Source organism: Triticum aestivum, chromosome 2A (genome assembly GCF_018294505.1).
Source record: "Triticum aestivum cultivar Chinese Spring chromosome 2A, IWGSC CS RefSeq v2.1, whole genome shotgun sequence".
Classification (NCBI taxonomy): Eukaryota; Viridiplantae; Streptophyta; class Magnoliopsida; order Poales; family Poaceae; genus Triticum; species Triticum aestivum.
The window spans coordinates 448,093,215-448,114,347 of NC_057797.1; positions in this window are offsets into that span (position 1 = coordinate 448,093,215).

Genomic DNA, 21,133 nt, shown 5'->3' on the forward strand with positions numbered 1-21,133 from the left:
GATCAAACAGGAAAATAACATGCATTGTTTCAAAACTACTGTAGGGTTATATTACATCATTTGTTGCTGCGGTTCTAACTAAAGATAAAAATTGTCTTGGTCATGAACCTGCAGCGCGATAAGAAATGGGGTGCCTAGTCCCGACGCTGGCCTTGTACCCTCCGAACTCCGTCGATGCGGCCGATGACGGGCTCGATGCGCTCCTTGAGTGGCATGGGGTCCACATCGTCTGGCAAGCTATCCAGCAAAGCTTCAAAGTCGAGGTCAGGGTTCCAGTACGCCATCTTGGTGAGGACCTTGGTCATGGCACCCCGGCAAAGCCTCCGGGACTCTTCGGCCAGAGAGGCCACCCTGTTGGAGTGGAACCGCTCTAGAGCTCCGAGAACACCCTCGAAGAACAGATTCAGCCTGGCATTAGGAATCATGTTCAGCTCCAGGATGTACCTCACGTTGGCATCCCCATGGTAGCCAGCTGCGTGGTGATCCTGCCGGCGACATCGGCGAGGCGGCTGATCCAGAGCTTCTAGCCCGCCATGAACTCCACGTGGCTGGTGGCGTTGTTCTACCGCAATTGCCGATGAGACCTGGGGGCAGAGGGTGTGTCATCGCGTGAGGTCCGGTGGCCGAGGTGAGGCCCTTGGTTCGGTTCCGTCTTGTGTCACATTGGTCAGCCCATGACGCATTTAGGGAGACCCATGGAGGACTAGTTGTACAAGACAAAGATAGAGGACTTGTGAAGGACTCCGTGTCCACTGAAAAATCCGGCTAGGAATTGTAACCCTAAGTCCTCGGACTAAGGTAACCCCTTATCTCTGATATTACTATTCATCCAACCTAACTTTAAGGGGCATCCTACAGAATTCTCTGCTAGAATCATACTCGTCAATTAGGAAGAGAGGCGGAGACAATGCGTGAGAGACAGGCCTAAAGATAATGTGCGTGCGGGAGACATATAGGCAGGTCTATGTATATAGAAAGGGTCGATGGGGATTATGCGTTCGTATGCTTGTGAGAGGAAGAGTGCTTGTGATAAAGGTTATTGAACACAGTCATAAATGGTTACGAGAGGGAGGGAGGGTTATATCGAGAGCATGTCTGCGAGAAATACACTTCGGGAGAGTGTGTGAGCATGTGTGAGAGACCACCGATGGAGAGTGAAACTACACGTAAAAGACTGATGTACACATTGATTAAAAATATAAATTGTATCCAAATATTAAGATGGGATCATGATATCTGCAATTCGCGTAAGGAACGGTCATTGATCCATCAGACATCTATATTCTATCGAATTTGAGCATGTTTATGTTATTATTCGACATAATTGATCCATAGAGTTAGTATTTTTGAACTCCAGACAATGAATCGCTTTAGCAATCGAATATAAACGTGAGTATAGTTCTTGTTGTGTGTAAAGCACATTATACATAGAAAAGTTACACAATGAACATTATAAATAGCTAGCTATGAACTAGCATAAATTTTAATTCAACTTAAGGTGGTTTAAAAAAATCAAATTCAACATGAAGTCCATTCAATTATTTGAATTCGATATCATGGCATTTGTAAATCATACCTAAATTATGGGGGCACCAATGTTTGCTCTGCTTTTGTACTCCCTCCGTTCCGAATTACTTGTCTTAGATTTGTCTAGATACGGATGTATCTAGCACTAAAATGAGTCTAGATACATCCGTATCTAGACAAATTCAAGACAAGTAATTCAGAACGGAGGGAGTACATAATAGCATATATAGTTGTGTACAAAATAGATTCAAATTTGCCTCCACCATTCCAAAATAATCGTAGTTATAGGATTTTCAAATGTCAAAATTTCAAAAAGAAGCGCATAATTTAATGATGTTTTCAAACATACAAGGTCAAATTTAACGTTGTCTATTTAGGTCAATCCTCAAAGTTCAAGAGTACTCTAAACGTGAATGCTTATGTTTCAAAATTTCGAACGAAGCGCCAAAAGAGCCTCTACTCGCCCAAAACCGCATAAGACCAATGTTTGGTAGAAGGACATTACTTTTCTAACTCCGACCCGTGAAACCTACCAGCCCGACGTCCAAAGGTCTAAACCGGGGTTGGTTTGTAGCTTCATCTAGACGCCGCGCAACTACCTCCGAAAAACATTCATACACAATGTCCGCCTAAGCACAGATGCGCGCGGCCGAAATCGCTCCTGCCCACTATTTGGGACACCTTGGATAACCATCCTATCCCCGACCCACAGTAGGTCTGAAATTTAAGAGGGGGGCAAAGTTTGTACTTCCCCAAATTCAAACAAGCGCATCCCATCTGTTCAAAAAACCCAAAAACAAGTGTGTCCCAGACCGAAACATGGTTGTCCTTAGCTCCCCCCGCCCCCGCCCCCCGTCCGATTCCCCACTCATACTCCGTGGGTGCCAAAACTACCTCTCCACCAGTCATGAAACCCTGACGTCCTCCGTCCGCCACCCCATCCCACCCATCAACCATCGCCCTCCTCCATCACGCTGGAGCCGATACCCCGACGTTGTCGTCCACCGCAACCGCAACACCCTTCACGACTAGTAGTTGAAACTGAGGCCGAGGTGTCCGTACCCAAGCGAGTTCAACCATGCCGTCCTATGCCTCACCACTGCCGCTCCAACTTCGCCACCGTCCACTGCACCGGAGCTATTCTCGCTACACCGTCCTTCGCCCCCTCGGATCTACTTCCCCTCCGCAGACAGACGGCCACCGTAACACAATCAACAATTTGGCCATGGGTTCGTCCAAGGCTCCACCCCTCCTCCAAAACATCAATTCCCCCGGTAAAAACAAGAAAATCGCCACGACATCCGGAGGACACAGCACCGGCAATCGGAAATGGTACTCTCTTCCCTTATTCATGCAAATCTTACGTGTCTGCTTGCACGGTATTCATCCCACAGAAGACGCTAGTTGACCGCTTCCTCCTGATACTAGATGTACCTAGTAACTCATGATGCACAAGGTTTCTCCTAGTATACTATTTCACCTTAGCTACAGGTCCATCGCCCCCTGGATTTAAATTCCTCGTCAGTTGACTCCCAATTAAAGGAAGCATTCCCCGGCGTAATAGGCGCTAGTCTGCCTAATACACCGGGGAAGCAGCGCCTCGGTGTTTATCTTCGGGGTGTGTGGGGCCTAGGAGCTGCTGGCGCCCGATCTGGAGGTTGGCCGAGATTAAAGGGATGGCCGGGGGGCGCTGCCAAGCACGGCGGTGGTGTGGGGTCAAGGGGAGGGTGGGTTGGCGGAGGCAGGGGTCTGGGCCGATGGCCGCTGGCGGTTCGAGAAAGATCGTCAATAGTGACTGGCGGGAGGTAGACGAAAGCCATTTGCCTGTTCCTTACAGATCGGACGGTTCATAAAAAAAATCGACTGACCTATTCATTTTCAGTCGACTGTTATTTTGGTAGGACCACATGTGGTGGTGTGCTGGAGGAGTACCTGCATTTCCCAGCCATCCCTATGCTCATATATTACAAAATCATACAGAGTAGAATCTAATTTGTTTGCCATGCAATGTTGTAGTGCTATCATATGTCTCATGTCATTTATTGTTCATCCACCTGCTATCTGCTACTTTTACAATGCACTAGTTCTGCACACACTTCACCCATACTCTCACTATTGTGTTTTTATTGAAGGGTATTTCAGACTCTGTCTTGACATAAGCACAAAAGAAAAGAAGTCACTCCTGCTTGCTTCAAGGGCAGGCAAGACACATGTTCACGCTTTAACAGATGGAGACGGTAAATGTACCTCCGGATTGATGATCTTGCTCGCCATGCACCACCATCCCAGGTGCTTGCTTTAACTTCGCGGTGTCATATGTGGTTGCATGTTTCATATGGTGTCTAGCTTCTATTCGAAAGGCCGAAGTCGTTCTTTATTAAGATAAGGAAATATATTTTTTACATGAACCACCATCCCGGGAGCACCAGAAGACAAATAGCTAGTCAGGGCACTTGCTGAGCCAGTGACAAGCCCAACACAGACATGCATCACCTGGAAGCCAACTAAAAATCCACGATGGTGGCAAAGCAGCCCGCCTCCCACTAGGCTCTCAGGTCCTCGATGATCATGCTCACCACTCCAGTCGGATGACTAGCTTGTATTGCTTCCAATTTGGTTAAATTGCATCTGCTTAGCTTACACATTATACCTTTGAATATGACATGCCTTCCTGTTTTTGGTACATACTAGTACATCTATATATTAACCATGTTCTTACATCAAACTAATGTTTTTGTGTATCCCTCATCAATCACTTATGATGAGAGAATCACCCCAGCGGGTTACTGTGACAAAATAAACTCTTTTAAAGAATGCAACGTCAGCCTCCCCACATGATTCTCAAGAAATAGCAAGGCTAGATGAAGATAGTGAACGTAGCTCTGTCATTGATGACCGCATTTCCCTACACCAGTATCGCAGGTGCTTGCTCTAACTTGGCAGCGTGATATGTGGTTGCATGTTGCATATGGTGTCTAGATTGTAATTCTTCTAATCTGGTTAAATCGCATGTGCTATTCTGCTTAGTTCATACATTATACCTGACATGCCTTCCTATTTTTAGTACATAGTGCATCTGTCTATTAAGAATGTCCTTGCATAAAACTATTTTTTTGTATCCCGCATCAATCAATATGACGAGACACCTTTAGTATATGCAGTGTGATATTAGTTGCATCTTGCATATGATTTATAGCATGGGCTCCTTCTAATTTGTTGAAATGCCATTTATGATGCGATGCTTTTAACTTGGCAGAGTCATATTGGTTGCATCTTTCATGTGGTGTCTAGCTTGCATTGCTTCTTATTTGTTGAAATCGCTTCTGCTTAGTTTACACAAACAGTTGTGAATATGCCATGTCGTCCTGTTTTTCATACACATTCCATCCTGGTGTCATGTGTTTGCCTTACATCAAAGTAGCGATTGTCAGTATCATGCACGAATAAGTTCTAAAGAGTGAATTTTATTACTTTTTCTTGTCGGTTTTACTTGACAATTCAAAATCCATAAAGCGGAAGGATGTTAGCAAGGCAATGGATGAAGGTGCTCCTTCCAAACGGAGGCCTTCTACAGATTCTACTCCGCCATCCCCCAAGAAGATTTGCAAGACAACACATGTGTAGACACTCAACGTAGCAGTGTTGATGATGAGCACGTCTCCCCTAGTGCACCATCATACGTGCTCCCTCTAACTTGGCACTGTTATATGTGGTTGCATGTTATGTATGATGTCTAGCTTGTATTGCTTCTAATTTTGTTGAATTCCATCTGCTTAATTTACATTATACTTGTGAATAAGACACATGTTCCTGTTTCTAGAACATACAATATCTATCCATCACACCATGTTCTTACATCAAAGTACTACTATTGTGTAACCTACAACTATCACTTATCATAAGACACGTTTGACTTGGGAGTTTGATATAGGTTAGATCTCACATTCTTTTCTAGCTTGTACTACTTATAATTTGTTGAAATGGCACTTATGACGAGACAATTTTAACTTGGTAGAGTGATATTTGTTGCATCTTTCATATGGTGTCTAGCTTGCATTGCTTCTAATCTTTTGAAATGCCTTCTGCTTAGTTTACACATCATAGCTGTGAATATGCAATGTTGTCCTTTTTTCTTACACATTCAATCGTCCTATCATGCAGTCGCCTAACATTAAAGTAGTGCTCGTCAGCATCCTGCATCAATAAGTTCTGAAAAGTGAATTTTATTCATTTTTCTTGTGGGTCTGACTTGACAATGCAATACAACTAAGAAATACGAAGGAAAAAATAAGGCAGGGACTGATGGCGGTCTTCCGGCGAAACAGGCATCCCGGGTGCTTTCTCTAGCTTGGCAGTGTGATATTGTCTTGCATGTTGCATACGGTGTCTAGCTTGCATTTCTTCTTATTGGTTGAATGGCTTCTGCTTAGTTTACACAAACAGTTCTGAATATGCCATGTCGTCCTGTTTTTCATACATATTCCATCCCGGTATCGTGTGTTTGTCTTATATCTCACATTCTTTTCTAGCTTGTACTACTTCTAATTTGTTGAAATGGCACTTATGACTAGACAGTTTTAACTTGGTAGAGTCATATTCGTTGCATCTTTCATATGATGTCTAGCTTTCATTACTTCTAATTTGTTGAAATGCCTTCTGCTTAGTTTACACATTATAAGTTGTGAATATGCAATGGCACTAATAACGAGAGACCTTTAACTTCATAGTTTGATGTTGCTTGCATCTTGCATATGATTTATTTCTTTTACTGCTTCACATTTGTTTAAATGCCAGTTATGACGAGACATTGTTAACTTGGCAGAGCGATATTTGTAGCATCTTTCATATGGTGTCTACCTTCCATTGCATAGCTTCTAATTTAGTGAAATGCCTTCTGCTTAGTTTACACATCATATTTCTGATTATCTCATGTCGTCCTATTTTTTGTATATATTATATGCTCCTATCATGTGGTTGTCTAACATCAAAGTTCAGTTTGTCTGTATCACGCGTCAATTTGTTCTGAAGTTGTAACATCCCAATTTTCAATTTGGATGTTATACTTAGGTCATCATATGCACATCATATTTTATTTGCATATTTGGTTGTGATCCTAGAAATCTTAAGCAACTCAAGGACCCAAGGAGAGATTTGGGGATTTCATAAATTTTCATATTTCAATTTTATCAAATTTGAAAAGAGGAACAATTTGATTTTAATATTTTTTTCTCTCCAATTATTTCCAATATTAAAACCAAAAGAGAGAAGATAATATGACTTCTTCAAAAGAGAGGAATATTGGAGTAGAAATTTAAAATCAAATTTATATTTTGTTTGGATTTTATTTGCTATTTTATTTGAATTTAGAAAAATATGTATTTTTGAAAATTGCATTTCTAGGCCAGAAAAATGTTCACTTTGTTCTAAATAATAGGTTTAGACGGTGAAAATTTTTTCTGGTAATTTTTAGCAAATTTTTATATATTTTTTTGGATTTTTCTTCGGGCGGATTTTTTTAAAAAAATCTTCTTCCCGCCCGACTGGGCCGAAGGCCCAGCCAGGCAGGCCGGCCCGCGTCGCCCGCCACCTCCCTCCCGCGCGATGAGTCCGCGCTGCCGCCGGAGCTCGAGTCTGAGCCGGACTCCTCCCGGCGCCGCCCCTCCCCAAGGCACCGCCCCCTCTCTCGCCCTTTATAAGCGTCGGACCCCGCCCCCTCTCCCTCACCTCGCCCCTGTAGCGACCAGACGTCAAACAGTCTGATCTCTGTGCTCCGGTGTCATCCCTGGATCAGTAATGCTGACACCACACAGTACTCGGAGGATTTATAGGAGAGTAGCAATCACACACTTATTACATCGAGTGTCTCATAAGAGAACTTATTACAATAAATATGGCTTAAGGCCATCTAATAACGATAACAACGGAAGGCCTGGAAGATAAGTGAGTCCATCAACTCCAACGACATCACTGAGTATAGAACCACGACCTAAAAACTCCTTAATCGTCGTCTGAAAAGTCTGCAACATTAACGTTGCAGCCCGAAAACGGGTCAGCACATGGAATATGCTGGCAAGGTAACACATAGAGAGTAATGGAATGAACAGCTATACTATATGCATATTTGGCTGGTGGAAAGCTCTATGGTTACAGTTTTGCGTAAAGCCAATTTTTCCCTACTTCAAAGGAATAAATTTATTTAACTATCATGGTAGTTGTTAAACATTGAGAATGGTTGACAGCATTCTCAATCCCAATTAAGCATCATCATTAAACAAAACCCAACAGAATTAACTTTAGAGTAACATGTTGAGATTCACATGATAATCCAGGTACTAGATACTCAAGATGTCCATAACCGGGGACACGGCTAACCATGATTAGTTTATTACACTCTGCAGAGGTTTGCGCACTTTTCCCCACAAGACTCGATCGCCTCTGTTTGGTTTCTCACACTACATGGTGTCTGAGAAGACGGATGACCGAGACATAGTCTTTCAGAAGCGCTCGCACCTTACGATCGGGTAGACAGTACCACCTACATCCCCTACATCTGCTAGTCTACCACTGTAAGAGTTCGCATGACTTAGTCAACTATGCAAGAGCCCATAATAGCTTGTGGCTGCACACGGAAGTTTCTAGTATGAATAGTCTCATGATCCCTTTGACAATGGGTGGCGGTCCAAAAGAAAACAGGCAAGTCCTGGAATACCCAGGTGCCTCAATCTACCCAGATGTGTGTTTAAGTTGCCACCTTAGATAAACCATTAATTAACAATCTCACATCAGTCATGGATATCACTCACCCAATCCACGTCTACTAGCATAGCATGGCATAATAAGCAAACGTAGAAGTAACTCCCAAAGGTTTGATAATAACAGGTAATAGGTACTACCTCGTCTACTTCCCATCCCACAATTTAATTATATCCTAATCATGCAATTGTGAGGATTGATCTAATGCAATAAAACCGGGTAGTAGAAAAGTATGATCAAAGTGTTACTTGCCTTGCTGATGATCCGCGAAACCTAACGATTCGAAGTAACAGGCGGCGCACTCCGGGTATTCTATCGCAGACAAACAAACAATCATACAATAAGTACTCATCTAATGCACAGGTAAAACTCAAATAAGATATCTAACCAGAAAGTTCAACTTAAGAACTCCGGTTGGCAAAAAGAATCAAATCGAACGAAGCAACGAAAGTCAAACGGCGAAAGAAAACAACTTCGTTCTAGTAATCTGGATCAAGGGCAAATTTTACAGTAGCAAAATCTTGTTTAAGTTGGTTAAACGGATAGAGGGTTTCGAGACGAAACTCTAGGCGCTTGAATCGTCTGATTCCGATAAACGAGCGAAAAGTTATACTAAAACGAAAAACGGATCAGGAATCACGATCAGAAAAATCGTGGATTTAATCCGAGAAAAAGAAAAACGATGAATGCTCGCTAGAACGAACTAACGAACGGACGAACGCTCGCTAAAAAAATAAACCGGGAAAGCTGATCTATTAAAAAAACTGAAACTAAAAAAAACCGACGAAAAACCGATCTCTTTTAAAAAAACGTTGGCACGGAAGTCGAGGCGGCGGTGAACCTCGGCTGCGGAACCCGGCGGGCGGCGGCGGCGAGGCGGCGCGGCGGCGGCGACGGGCGGCGCGGGTGGCGGCGGCGAGCGGCGGCGGCGCGGGGCTTGAGGGCGGGCGGGGCTGGCGGCTAGGGTTTCTCCCGGGGGGGGCTAGGCCGGCTTATATTGCCTAGTCGGGCCGGAGTCCTAGTCGGACACGGCCTGTTAGGTCGGTTCTTTATTTTTTAAATTATTCTGCTCGGAAGAAAAATAAAAAGAAATACTAAACGGACTTCAAAAATTCCGAAATAAATTTTCGTGGGCTTCTAAAATCAAGCCGCACAAGGTGAACATTTATTTGGGACCTAAATGCAATTTTGAAAAACACACATTTTTCCTAAATTCAAATAAAACACCGAAAAACTCCGAAATAAAATCTTATTTGATTTTATTATTAAATCCTCAATATTTCTTTATTTTGGGAAAGTCATTTTATTCCCTCTCTCATATTTTTGTAATAGAAATAATTGATGATAAAATAAATAAAATCAAATGATCCTATTCTCAAAATTTGAGAAAACTCAAATATGAAAATAGCAAAATCCCCAACTCTCTCTTCGTGGGTCCTTGAGTTGCGTAGAATTTCTAGGATCAACCAAAATGCAAAATAAAATATGATATGCATTGATGATCTAATGTATAACATTCCAAATTGAAAATTTGGGATGTTACAAACCTACCCCCCTTAAGATGAATCTCGCCCTCGAGATTCAGGTTGGCTAGAAAATAGGTGAGGGTGGTCTTTCAGCAAGTCTTCCTCTCGTTCCCAGGTGGCTTCATCCTCTGTGTGGTGGCTCCACTGAACTTTGCAAAACTTGATAACCTTGCTGCGGGTAACTCGGCTGGCAAACTTGAGAATCTTAATTGGTTTCTCCTCGTAGGTCAAGTCGTTATCCAACTGAATAGTTTCCAATGGCACTGTGTCTCTCAATGGTATGTCAGCCATCTCAGCGTGACATTTCTTTAACTGAGAAACGTGGAACACATCATGAACTCCTGACAATCCTTCGGGCAATTCCAACTTGTAGGCCACTTGTCCCATACGCTCCAAAACTCGATATGGACCTACAAATCGCGGCGCTAACTTCCCTTTAACTCCAAAATGCTTTGTTCCCCGAAGTGGAGATACTCGAAGATAAGCTCTATCCCCGACTTCGTAAACTCTCTCCTTGCGTTTAGAATCTGCATAACTTTTCTGCCTGGACTGGGCTACCTTGAGCCTATCGCGAATCAACTTCACCTTCTGTTCAGACTCTTTAATCAAGTCAAGACCAAACAACTGGCGGTCTCCAACTTCATCCCACGACAGCGGTGTCCTGCACCTCCTTCCGTACAAAGCTTCGAAAGGGGCCATCTTTAAACTGGTTTGGTAACTGTTGTTGTAAGGGAACTCTGCATATGGCAAATTATCGTCCCAACTAGATCCATAATCTAGCGCACAAGCTCTCAGCATATCCTCCAAAATCTGATTGACTCTCTCGGTCTGTCCATCTGTCTGTGGATGAAAAGCTGTACTGAATTCTAGCCTGGTACCCAAAGTTTCGTGCAACTGCTTCCAGAACTTTGAGGTAAACTGGGTTCCTCTATCTGATACGATACTCCTTGGAACTCCATGCAAACATACGATCCTGTTCATGTATATCTTTTCCAACTTAGCACTGGTGTAAGTGGTCTTTACTGGGATGAAATGAGCTACTTTCATGAATCGATCGACTACAACCCAAATCGAGTCATAGCCTGAATGAGTCCTGGGTAATCCCGTGATAAAATCCATGCCTAGCTTATCCCACTTCCATTCGGGTATCGGCAATGGTTGTAACAATCCTGCTGGCTTCTGATGCTCTGCCTTTACTCTCTGACATACATCACAAACTGCTACATACTCCGCAATATCCTTCTTCATTCCGGTCCACCAGAAAATATCCTTCAAATCCAAATACATCTTGGTATTACCTGGGTGAATTGAATACGGTGAATCGTGTGCCTCTTGCAAAATCAACTTCCTGATCTCCGGGTCATTGGGCACGTAAACGCGGTCTTCAAACCATAGGGTGTCGTGCTCATCCTCACGAAACCCTTTAGCTTTTCCTTTGCTCAGTTTCTCCTTTATAGTGGCAATCTCTTTGTCAGCTTCCTGAGCTTCCCTGATTTTATCCATCAAAGTTGATTGAATCTCCAATGCTGCTACATAGCCTCTCGGAACTATTTCGAAACATAATTCACGAAGATTTTCTGCTAACTCCTTGGGTATTTCTCCCGTCATTAATGTATTGACATGGCTCCTTAATGCGTCCGCTACTACATTAGCCTTTCCGGGATGATAATGCAATTTCATATCATAATACTTGATAAGCTCCAACCATCTCCTTTGTCTGAGATTTAACTCCTTCTGTGTGAAAATGTACTTCAAACTCTTGTGATTCGTGTACACCTCACAATGATTTCCAATGAGGAAATGTCTCCATGTTTTCAATGCATGCCCTACGGCTGCTAACTCCAAATCATGCGTGGCATAATTCAACTCATGGGGCTTCAGTTGTCTTGAGGCATATGAAACAACTCTCCCTTCCCGCATAAGCACTGCTCCAAGTCCTCGACGTGAAGCATCGCAATACACCTCATAATCTTTGGTCTGGTCTGGCAAAATCAACACTGGTGAGGTAACCAAACGTTTTTTCAACTCTTGGAAACTAGCCTCACATTCCTCTGTCCATATGAACTTGGTATCCTTCTTCAACAACTCCGTCATAGGCTTCGCAATCTTTGAGAAATTCTCAATAAATCTCCGGTAGTATCTTGCGAGTCCAAGAAAACTCCGGATCTCTCCAACTGTTGTCGGGGCTTCCCACTTGGTCACGATATCAACTTTAGTGGGATCAACTGCTATACCTTCTCCGGATATAACGTGTCCGAGGAATCCTACTTCCTTCAACCAAAACTCACATTTGCTGAAGTTGGCATATAATTGATGTTCTCTGAGCTTCCCAAGTACCAAACGCAAATGCTCCTTATGCTCCTCTTCATTCTTCGAATAAACCAGGATATCATCAATGAACACTATGATGAACTTATCCAAAAACTCCATAAATACTTTGTTCATCATGTTCATAAAATAGGCAGGTGCGTTAGTCAGACCAAATGACATAACAGTATACTCGTAGAGCCCATACCTGGTGGTAAAAGCTGTCTTTAGAATATCCTGTTCTCGAATCTTCAACTGGTGGTATCCTGATCGCAGATCGATCTTGGAAAATACCTTTGCTCCTTGCAATTGATCAAACAGATCATTGATCATTGGTAGTGGGTACTTGTTCTTGATCGTTACTTCATTCAATCCTCGATAATCGATAACCATCCTTAACGATCCATCCTTCTTCTCCACTAGAAGTACTGGCAATCCCCAAGGCGAAGAACTTGGGCGAATATATCCCTTATCCAGTAACTCCTTAATCTGCTTCTTAATTTCCACCAAATCCTTTGCTGGCATCCTATATGGTCTCTTTGATATTGGCCCTGTGCCTGGCAATAGCTCAATCAAAAACTCAATATCTCTATCCGGTGGCATGCCTGGCAACTCTTCCGGAAATACATCGGGAAAATCCCTTACCACTAGTACTCCCTCCTGCACAACTCCTGTTAAGCAATTTACTTGAGTCCTCTTTGGCACATGCCAGGACACATACTTGATCCTTCTCCCTTCTGGGGTGGTAAGCAAAATTGACTTACTAGCACATTCAATATTTCCTTCATACTTTGATAACCAATCCATGCCTAATATCACATCCAATCCTTGGGATTCCAATACTATTAGGTCTGAGGGAAAAACATAGTTACCAATCCTTAATGGTAACCGATCACACCATAGACTAGCCCCATACTTTGCTCCAGGCGAGGTTACTAACATGGGTGACCTAAGGGCTTGGGTTGGTAGGTTACACTTATCCACAAATCCCCTTGAGATGTATGAATGCGATGCACCAGTATCAAAAAGAACGAGTGCAGTAAATGACTTAACCAAAAACTTACCTATTACTGCATCGGGCTGAGCTTCAACCTCCTCCACGCTAACATGGTTCACTTGTCCCCTGTTGAAAGGGTTCGGCTTCTTCCCAGAACTTCCATTGCCATTTTGGCCTTCAGGACATTCATTGGCATAATGTCCGGTCTTCTGACACTTAAAACAAGTGACCTGGCTCAGGTCCTTCTTGGCTGGGGTTGATGGGTTGGTGCGGTTCTGGCCGTTGCTTCCTCCATTGCCATTACCATTCTTGGTGCCATTATGATTATGCGAGCTACCTCCTCCATGGGTATGCTGAAAATGTCCTCCCGGTCTAGGGGTAAAACGTGGCTTCTGCTGAGCTCCTGAATTGTACTTTCCTTGTCCATACTTCCTCTTGCGATTCTCAATTTGCTGCTGCTTCCCTTCAATCATAAGAGCACGATTTACCAACTCCTGGTAGTTGTTGAAGGTGGCTACCATCAACTGCATGCTCAACTCATCATTCAGTCCTTCCAGAAACTTATCCTGCTTAGCTGCATCCGTAGCAACGTCATCTGGGGCATAACGTGCTAGTTTACTAAATTCCTCCACATACTGGCCAACTGTCCTTCCTCCTTGGCGCAAGTTGTGAAACTCATGCTTCTTCATGGCCATAGCTCCTGCTGAAACATGTGCAGTACGAAAAGCCTACTGAAATTGGTCCCATGTGACAGTGTCAACTGGGAAAGCGGCTGAAATTCTCCCACCATGATGCTGCGGGTCCTTCTAGCTGATGTGCGGCAAACTTCACCTTCTCCGCATCTGTGCATCCTGCTGTGGTCAACTCCCTAGCTGTCTTGCGGAGGCAATCATCTGCTACTATCGGCTCGGTGCTACTGGAAAACACCGACGGATTCAGCCTAAGAAAACGGGCTAAGTGGTCAACAGGTGGTGGTGGTGGTGGGTTGTTGTTGTTGTTCCCCTGATTCTGATTCTGGACTAGCAACTGCATCAATGTGTTCTGCTGCTGGATCAACTGGGTGAGCTCCGGTGGAAAGGCAAATCCGGGGTCACGTCTCGGAGGCATCTGAGGGTTTTAGAAAAGATGAGATGTAAGAATAGAGGGGGTCTAAAGAGAAAACACTACCCATATGCACATGAGGCAAAAGCAAACAATTCACTTCAATCAATCAAACAAGGGCATACAATCGATCTAACTATCGCAAAAGTTCTCGGACTACTATATTTACATGGTGGACTACTACTACTGATGAGGTGGTCTACTAGAAATATTCTTCGGTTGTTGACTCCATAATATCTGCTCCAGCTTCATCAACATAGTCATCATCGCTATTATCTGGTTCCGAGTCGGTGCCGTCGATGATGATGTAGTCTTCTGGGCTAATCTCCTGGGGTTCTTCGTCTTCATCTACTGGCGTTGGGCCTCCCATAAATATTCCAATCTTCTTAATCAGGTCATCATTCTTCTCCACCAATACTTCAATTTCCTCTTCATAATCTTCACGTATAGCCTTGAGTTCTTCCTCCAGTTCCTTGATTCTAGTCTTAGCCTTCTTCAGGTCTATCATGTCGGCGCACATCTGGTTCTCCTGTCGTCAAATGTGCTGATTTAACTCCTGGATAAAAGCTGCAATTGATCTATCCTTCCGGGTGCTGATCATCTCCCAGTGCTCATCTCGGCACCCACAAATCTGGTAGATAGTATCCTTGAGATCCTTGCGGTAGACTTCTCCAATGCGTCCCATGGCGATGTGAGCTGCCATGCTCTTTCCTAGACTCCAAGTTGGTGCATCAAAAGAAAACTCTATGGGCTCGGTGACTGGCATGAACGTCCTTCCTGGAACTTGAACATGAATCACCCAGCGCTCTTCTTCAGGTAAAGTGGCGTTGTAGGTTCCCGTGAAGCTTGGTACTCCTATGTTTAGGTATCTAGTGACTTCCTTCAAGTGTCGTCCAAAGGGTGTATCTTCATCTGGTTGCGTGAACTTGTTCCTTGCATCCGCCATCCTAAAGAGTAGAAAAGATGAGAAGTCAGAAGAGAAGAGAGTGGATAGTGATCTAGGTCTTTAGCTTAGTGGTCGTGTCCTACAGTCAGCGTGTGCTCTGATACCATCTCTGTAGCGACCAGACCTCAAACAGTCTGATCTGTGCTCCGGTGTCATCCCTGGATCAGTAATGCCGACACCACACAGTACTCGGAGGATTTATAGCAGAGTAGCAATCACACACTTATTACATCGAGTGTCTCATAAGAGAACTTATTACAATAAATATGGCTTAAGGCCATCTAATAACGATAACAGCGGAAGGCTTGGAAGATAAGTGAGTCCATCAACTCCAACGGTATCACTGAGTATAGAACCATGACCTAAAAACTCCTTAATCGTCGTCTAAAAAGTCTGCAACATTAACGTTGCAGCCCGAAAATGGGTCAGCACATGGAATATGCTTGCAAGGTAACACATAGAGAGTAATGGAATGAACAGCTATACTATATGCATATTTGGCTGGTGGAAAGCTCTATGGTTAAAGTTTTGCGTAAAGCCAATTTTTCCCTACTTAAAAGCAATAAATTTATTTAACTATCATGGTAGTTGTTAAACATTGAGAATGGTTGACAGCATTCTCAATCCCAATTAAGCATCATCATTAAACAAAACCCAACAGAATTAACTTTAGAGTAACATGTTGAGATTCACATGATAATCCAGGTACTAGATACTCAAGATGTCCATAACCGGGGACACGGCTAACCATGATTAGTTTATTACACTCTGCGGAGGTTTGCGCACTTTTCCCCACAAGACTCGATCGCCTCCGTTTGGTTTCTCGCACTACATGGTGTCTGAGAAGACGGATGACCGAGACATAGTCTTTTAGAAGCGCTCGCACCTTACGATCGGGTAGACCGTATGACCTACATCCCCTACATCTGCTAGTCTACCACTGTAAGAGTTCACATGACTTAGTCAACTATGCTAGAGCCCATAATAGCTTGTGGCTGCACACGGAAGTTTCTAGTATGAATAGTCTCATGATCCCTTTGAGAATGGGTGGCGGTCCAAAAGAAAACAGGCTAGTCCTGGAATACCCAGGTGCCTCAATCCACCCAGATGTGTGTTTAACTTGCCACCTTAGATAAACCATTAATTAACAATCTCACATCAGTCATGGATATCACTCAGCCAATCCACGTCTACTAGCATAGCATGGCATAATAAGCAAACGTAGAAGTAACTCCCAAAGGTTTGATAATAACAGGTAATAGGTACTACCTCGTCTACTTCCCATCCCACAATTTAATTATGTCCTAATCATGCAATTTGTGAGGATTGATCTAATGCAATAAAACTGGGTAGTAGAAAAGTATGATCAAAGTGTTACTTGCCTTGCTGATGATCCGCGAAACCTAACGATTCGAAGTAACAGGCGGCGCACTCCGGGTATTCTATCGCAGACAAACAAACAATCATACAATAAGTACTCATCTAATGCACAGGTAAAACTCAAATAAGAGATCTAACCAGAAAGTTCAACTTAAGAACTCCGATTGGCAAAAAGAATCAATTCGAACGAAGCAACGAAAGTCAAACGGCGAAAGAAAACAACTTCGTTCTAGTAATCTGGATCTAGGGCAAATTTTACAGTAGCAAAATCTTGTTTAAGTTGGTTAAATGGATAGAGGGTTTCGAGACGAAACTCTAGGCGCTTGAATCTCCTGATTCCGATAAACGAGCGAAAAGTTATACTAAAACGAAAATCGGATCAGGAATCACGATCAGAAAAATCGCGGATTTAATCCGAGAAAAAGAAAAACGATTAACGCTCACTAGAACGAACAAAGGGACGAACGCTCGCTAAAAAAAATAAACCAAAAAAACCGATCTATTAAAAAAACCGAAACAAAAAAAAACCGACAAAAAACCGATCTCTCTTTTTTTTAAACGTTGGCACGAAAGTCGAGGCGGCGGCGAACCTCGGCTGCGGAACCCGACGGGCGGCGGCGGCGGGCGGCGCGGGTGGCGGCGGCGGCGAGCGGCGGCGGCGCGGGGCTCGAGGGCAGGCAGGGCTGGCGGCTAGGGTTTCTCCCAGGGGGGCTGGGCCGGCTTATATTGCCTAGTCGGGCCGGAGTCCTAGTCGGACACGGCCCGTTAGGTCGGTTCGTTTTTTATTTAAATTATTCCGCTCGGAAGAAAAACAAAAAGAAATACTAAACGGACTCCAAAAATTCCGAAATAAATTTTCACGGCTTCTAAAATCAAGCCGCACAAGGTGAACATTTATTTGGGACCTAAATGAAATTTTGAAAAATGCACATTTTTCCTAAATTCAAATAAAGCACCGAAAAACTCCGAAATAAAATCTTATTTGATTTTATTATTAAATCCTCAATATTTTTTTATTTTGGGAAAGTCATTTTATTCCCTCTCACATATTTTTGTAATAGAAATAATTGATGATAAAATAAATAAAATCAAATGATCCTATTCTCAAAATTTGAGAAAACTCAAATATGAAAATAGCGAAATCCCCAACTCTCTCTCCGTGGGTCCTTGAGTTGCGTAGAATTTCTAGGATCAACCAAAATGGAAAAATAAAATATGATATGCATTGATGATCTAATGTATAATATTCCAAATTGAAAATTTGGGATGTTACAGCCCCGCACCGCCGCAGTCGCCGCTGCCGCCCGCGCCTGCCGCCGCTGCCGCACCAGCATCACCGTCGCCACCCCACAGCTCCGCTCTGCCCCGCGTCGCCGTCCGCCGGAGCCGCCACCTCGCCGTTCGCCGGAAACTGCCGGTTTTCACCGGTTTTAGGTATAAAACCTAGATCGGTTATTTTTAGGGTTTTGTCGATTTTTCTTTTTGGTTCAACGGTTTAGATCAGTTTTTATATTTTTAGGGTTCCTAGTTAGCGAACATTTTCTGTATAGTTCGTTTTAGCGAATGTGTTCGTTAGTTAAGTCTTCATAGCGAACGTCCGTTCGATAGGTTTTTCTTTTTATTTTATTTTCAGCCAGGGACCTATCCGCGATTTCTTTTATCACAGATCCGTCCCTGATCTTCAAACCCTCGCAACTTTTTGCTCGTTTGTCCAAATCCAGTGAAACCAATGCCAAAATCTTATCTTGTTGCCCTCTTTCCAGTTAATAAACTTGAACATGGTTTTGAAAATTTAAAATTTGGTTTCAAGCAGATTTGAATTCGAACTTCGTTTGATCGTAGTTTGAGTTTCATAGCTCCGAATTGATTGCTTCTTCTTGCAAATCGAAGCTCTTCAGTTGAACTTTCAGTTTGGATCTTCTCATTTGAGTTTTACCCATGCATCCATTGTTTGAGTGCTTATGTATGCTATTGTTTGTTTACGATAGAGTTTCCAGAGTGCCAAGCGTGCTACTACGAGTCACTAGGGTCTTCAGATTGTCAGCAAGGCAAGTAACACTTTGATCATACCCTTTATTACCCAGTTTTATGCATTAGTTCATTCCTCAAACACTGCATGGTTAGGACTTGGATACTTGTGGGTACTGGGAAGTAGTGATGAGGTAGTACCTATTGTCTTTATTTCAAACCCTGGGAGTTACTTCTACGTTATGCTTATACTGCTATGCTATGCTTTGCTCGTAGACGTGGTTTGGTTTGAGTGATCCATGACAGATGTGAGAGTTTTAATTAATGGTTAAACTTAAGGTGGCTACTTTAATACACATCTAGGTGGATTGGTTGAGGCACCCTGGAGCACCCAGTGGTTGTCTGGGCACCTGGAGCAATCCAGTGTTGTCCTGGGATATCCCGGAGTACCCGTGTGATCATCCCACAGTTTGCCACCCAGGCTCAAAGGGGTCATAAGATTATTCATGCTGGAAACTTCTGTGTGTAGCCACAAGCCATTATGGGCTCTGGCATACTTGAGTAAGTTGTGTGAGCTCTTTTAGTGGTAGGCTAGCAGATGTAGGGGATGTAGGTGGTACTGTCTACCCAGAGTAAAGAGTTAATGCTTCTGAAAGACTGTGTCTCAGTCATCCATTTCTCAAACACCATGTAGTGCGAGAAATCCAATGGAGGAGATCGAGTCTTGTGGGGAAAAGTGCGCAAACCTCTGCAGAGTGTACAAACTAATCATGGTTAGATGTGTCCCCGGTTAGGGACATCTTGAGTATCTGGTACTTGAATTATTGATTTGATCTCATCACTCTATTTAATTAATTTCTTGGGTTGATGATTATTTAACTTGGAATTGAGTTGGAGGAACCTTCTAAATGTTTCCAACAAACTTTGTAGTTAAATAAAATCTATTCCTTTATCATAGGGAAAAACTAGCTTTCTGCAAAAACAACCATAGAGCCTCCACCAGCCAAATATGCATATAGTTATAGCTGTTACATGTTCATTTCTCTACAGTGTTATTTCGACAACATATTCCGTGAGCTGACCTACACAGGCTGCAACGTATTATGTTGCGGAGTTTTCAGACGAAGAGTAAGGGGTGCTAGGTCGATGTCTTGCACTCAGCTATGCCGTTGGAGTTGATGGATTCATTTACCTCTAGAGCTTCCGCTGTTATTTTCTTCAGATGGCCTTCAACCATATCATTGTAATAAGTTCTCTTTTGAGACATTCGATGTAATAAGTGTGCGATTGAACTCTGTTATAAATCCTTCAAGTACTATGTGTGTCAGCATTACCGATCCAAGGATGACACTTATACACAGAGATTTCACCATCTGAGGTTGGAACGCTACAAGATGGTAAAACAGCACAGTGACTGTAGCACGCGTCCACTAAGATAAGCCATAGGACACTCTTCTCTACTCATTTCTGACTCTTCTCCACTTTCCACTCTATAGATGGCGGACCCAAGGAACAAGTTTGCTCAATCGGATGAAGACACCCCTTTTGGATGACACTTGAAGGAAGCCACTAGATACCAGAACATCGGAATACCAAGCTTCATCGGGACCTACACCGCCACTCTACCGGAAGAAGAGCACTGGACTATTCGAGTACATGTTCCAGGAAGGACATTCACACCAGTCACATAGCCCATAGAGTTTTCCTTTGATGCACCAACCTGGAGTCTAGGAAAGAGCATGGTAGCTCACATTGCCATGGGACGCATTGGCGAAGTTTACCACAAGGATCTTAAGGACACCATCTACCAGATATGTGGACACCGAGATGAGCAATGGGAGATGATTTGCACCAAGAGGGACAAGTCCATTGCATCCTACATCTAGGAGTTGAACCAGCACATTCGTCGACCGGAGAACCAGATGTGCGCCAATATGATAGACCTAAAGAACATGGAGCTGGAAGAGGAACTCAAGTCTACACGCGATGGATATGAAGAGGAAATTGCAGTACTACTGGAGAAAAATGAGGACCTGAAGAAGAAGCTAGGAGTATTCATGGGAGAACCTGCGCCAGGAGGTGACGACCATCCCGAAGACTACATCATCATCGACAATACTGACTCCGACCCTGATAGTGATGATGATTAGAAGACGAAGCTGGAGCAGATATCATGGAGTCTTCTTCCGATCAAAATTTCTGGTCGACCACCATATTATCAGTAGTATTCCCACATGTATATAGTAGTAGTCTGAGTATTTTGTAAAGGTGGCTAGATCGATTTTATGCCCTTGTTTGAATTGAGTGGTGTGATATGAATGTGTTTGTCTCATGTGCATGTGGGTAGTGATTTTCTCCTTAGACCTCACTCTATTCTAATATCTCCCCTCTAAACCTATCAGATGCCTCCGATTCGTGACCCCGGATTTGTCTTTCCATCGGAGCTCACCCAGTTGATCCAGTACAGAATGCCTTGATGTAGCTATTAGTCCAGAACCAAGGCAATAATAACAACAAAAACAACAATAACAACCCACCGCCACCACCTCCAGTTAACAACTTAGCCCGCTTTCTAAGGTTGAATCCGCCGGTGTTTTCCAGTAGCACCGAGCCGATAGTTGCTAATGA